Source organism: Echinops telfairi, unplaced genomic scaffold (assembly GCF_000313985.2).
Source record: "Echinops telfairi isolate 266 unplaced genomic scaffold, ASM31398v2 ScPeMD7_11;HRSCAF=52, whole genome shotgun sequence".
In the NCBI taxonomy this organism is placed as follows: Eukaryota; Metazoa; Chordata; class Mammalia; order Afrosoricida; family Tenrecidae; genus Echinops; species Echinops telfairi.
The window spans coordinates 1759132-1763270 of record NW_022103908.1 but is presented as its reverse complement, the minus strand read 5'-3'; positions in this window follow the sequence as shown (position 1 = coordinate 1763270).

Sequence of the window (4139 nt, the reverse complement as noted above, 5' to 3'; positions counted from 1 at the left end):
CGAGGCTTTGATGGGAAAAGATGAGCGTGGGATTGAACAAGGGAAGGAAGGTGGTGATTTAATGCAGTGGCAAAGAATGCGTTTGAACTGTTCAAATATTGGTTGAAGGTAAAACTTGCAGGTGATAAGAACGTTAATAATCCGGCTGAGAATATTTCTAAGCAAGATCTTAAAGGGGCTGGGTGATTTCTTCTTTCCACTTGCAGCAAAATGATGAGGAAGACAATGCCTTGAAAAAATACATCTAAAATTAACTGTAAAAAATAAGGAATCATTAATGCTAATCTGTTTTGTTCAGAGTCTTCGTTTTGGGTGTACTCTACCAAACATGATGCCCTTTGTGAGAGACTGGCCTTTCCTTATAGCATGTCTTCAGTACATGAGACGAACTCTCACCAGCCTTGTTTCTAAAGAGCATTCAGGTTGTACTTCCTGCATGATAGTCTTTTTGCTCTCCTACCAGTCCTTGGTCCTTCAAACATTCTTATTCAACATCATAATCCAAAAGCATCGGTTCTTCTCTGGATTTACAATGAAGTCCATGGATAGCTTTAGTTTGGGAAATTATATCATGCCATCTCCCAACCATGCCTCATCACCAGCAGCTTATTTTCCATCTACTGAACCTTCCTCTTTGTTTCCAAATCTCCCATCCTAATCACCAGTAATTATCAATGCATCTTGATTGCACCTCTCATCAATTGCAGACTGAAGAAGTTGCTAGAATTCTTCAATTTATTCCTCATAGGCTTTAGTGAGCGATGTGTAAATTTGAATAATAGTTGTATTAACTGGTCTTCCTTGTCGGTTTACAGATATTATCCTGGCACAGACAGCATGGCACTTCAAGATAGATCTTGAGATGTTCTTTTTGATGATGAATATGAAGCCATTTCCCTTGAATTTGTCATTCTTGGCATAGTAAACCATGTGACTCTGTAGTTTAAAATGGCCATACCAGTCTATTGCAGCTCATTAAAGTCTAGAATATTGATCATTTTTGATAACTCCTAAGTTGTCTTAGTTCATATTTTCTATGGGTAAACAAAATATATCCATACAATGAAGTATTAATTTAGCATAAGATGTAATGAAGTACTGATAAAGCCCTGGTGGCATACTGATAACTGCAAGGTCAGCAGTTCAAAGCCACCAGGCACTCGATGGGAGAAAGACAAAGCTTTCTACTCCATCAAAAGTTACAGTCTCAGAAACCTACTGGGGCCGTTGTGCCCTGCCCTATAGCTATGAGTTAAGAGTCAACTCGATGTCAATGAGTTTGAGTTTGGATGCATGCTACAATGTCGATAAATCTTGACAACATAATGTAGTTAATAAGGCAGACACAAAAGGGCACATGCTGTGTGATGTTTCTATTGGTATGAAAAATCCAGGGCAGATAAAGCCATCCATCCAGACAGACCGTAAACTAAGGGTTTTGAGGGAATTGGGAAAGAGGGGATTTGGGAGTGACTGCTAATAGGTACCAGTTTCCTTTCTGGGTGATGGAGTTATAGAGTGATAATAGTTACCAGCATTGTGAATCTACTAAAAATAATGCAATTGTACATTTTAAAATGATCAAAATGGTGATTTTTATGTTAGATGAATTTTATCTCAAAAATGAGATTCAAACATGATTGAATTATGGTAGATCAGTTGGCATTCCTTAAATCCTTTGGACACATTCTGTGATCTTTAGTGTTGCTTTTGAGACTTAGGGATATCAGCAGGCAGACTCCTTTGAAAGTCAGAAGGTGAGCCTTGTTTTTCCTTGAACCATGTTTCTAAATCGTAGGAGCCCTTGTGGTGCTATCAGGATAAGTGTTAGGCTGCTAACCGAGAGGTTGGTGGTTCAAACTCAACTGTTGCTCCATGAGCAAAGAGGCTGTCTGCTCCTGCAATGATTTACAGCCCTAGAAATCCTACACATGGTTGCTATGAGTCTGGATCTGTTTGATGGCAGTGGGTGGTGGTGGTGATAGTAACAGTAATAGTAGTTGTAGGAATAGTAGCATAGTAGTAGTAGTAGCATAACAATGTTAAATATGTAGAAAAGATCAGTTGATTTTTCTTCTGCTAAGTTTAATATGCTGCTTAAATAAAGTTATAAACAGTTCTGCATATGGCATCGTGGGGCTATAATTTTATTCATGCTCAACTACCTGTCATCTTGAAATTACATATTGCTTCTCAAGCAGGCTGTGCCTTGGGGTAGAGATAATTTAATTATATATTTTTACAGCTCCAAATATAAAATTGCTATAAATTATCTAAGAAATTAATAATGTTCACATTAATAGCATCTCACTAGTCTATCAAATTCAGCTAAAACTGAATGCTAGTGGAATGCTAAAATAAAAACCTTTTTTCAACTGTTGGTCTCTTCCTACCCAGAGCCAAGGTGAGCTAAGAAAGCCAAATACTTACGGAGACATTTAATACAAGGAAATCAATGAATACATAAATCAATTAATCCTAAGGATTCTATGGACCACATGAACCACAAGCTACATGCTCCAAAGACCAGAAGAAGTAGATGATGCCCAGCTTCCACTGCTGACCATTCTGACGGATCCCAACAGGTTCCTGGACAGAGAAAAATGTAGAACAACAACAGTAGAAATACACACACAGAGACTCAGTTTACTTGTCTGACAAGAGACTAGAACAACCCCTGAGATTGTGACCCTGAAACACCTTCTGACCTGGAATGGAAGCTAGTCAGCCACACAACTGATAGGTGCATCCAGTAATAAATGCTGCCTAAAGAAACTTGTTTCTTAGATCAACTCCTCATACAAAGGCAGCGAGGGTGGAAATCCAAAGGAAAGGAAATGAGGTAAGTGCTTACACATGGGGGGAAATACAACCCACATCACAGAACCCCGTATAGAAAACCCATCCAATAGGGAAGTAATTTGCTCTGTAAACTTTCACCTAAAGTAGAATACTTTTCTTTTTTAATTAAGCTGTGCTGTAATTATAGAACACACACAGGATTTTGAAAACTTAGTGTGTTAGGTCGGGTTGGCTAGAGAAACAAGTCCAGAGATAAGTCATGTATGTATAAGGGAGAACTTTACAGGAAGAAGTATTTGTCCCTCAATGAAACATCCCAGCCCAGTCCAACTCAAGTCCATGAATCTGATACTAGTCCCTAAGTCCCTCTTCAGACTCATGGAGCCCCACACAATGATGCAGAATGTAGGAACACCACCAGTGGGTGCAAAGTCTGTGGACCCTATAGCCGTGGCTGCATCCCCAGGGCTCGTGCAGGTCTCCGCGTGGCCCCTCAACAGGAAGGTGAAGACCGAGCGAGAGGCTGGTCCACCTCTAGAAAGCCATATGTGGCAGTGGCACCTCCACATGAGGTCATCAAGATGCGACCTGATTGACAGGCTAGACTCCACCCCTACAGTTAGTTGACATGAGATTAGGTAACTACCGCACTTGTGACAATAGTTCCAATATCTTTTTGGTTGAATGCATGCTGAAATGCTAACATTCTGATACATAATGGTAATGTCTGGATGTACTTAAAGTAAAAGCACAACTTTTCAGGCTCTTAAAATTTAATGAGTAAAAAATATGGTATTGAGCATCCTGAAATTAGCTGAATTAGAGAACATTTTTGATGGGCCCAAACGTATTCTTATAAAATATGTACTTGTTTTTAGTGGGGGGATATATCACTTTCTGGCAAAGTAATCTGTCAATGTGTATTTGACGAATGAAAGAGCAAGGCATTTGAGGTTTTCAAAGTTTATAGCTTTGCCATCAGGAAATTAATTTATTTGAATATTCTTTCTTTCCATCAATGTCATAAACTGTAATTCCACTGGAGCAAGCACTAATTTCTGCGTACTGACAGCAAAATGCCGAGAAGTAAGCGGGACTGTGCTTGTGCGAGCTAGCATCCCCATTTGGTCGGCCGGTGTTGAGATGTCATGAGCCCTTTGAAGAATGCCGTCAGTGCTCTGAGAGCCCAGGGAGCCGAGTTCAGGCAGGAACCGGCTACCACTTGGCTAGCTTGGCCTCAGCTGGATATAAAACTAGTGAGGACTAAGCTGGCATGGGGAAAATAAATGTGTTCACCTTAAAAGCCATCTTTAAAAAAGGAGACCTAAGGTTTCATT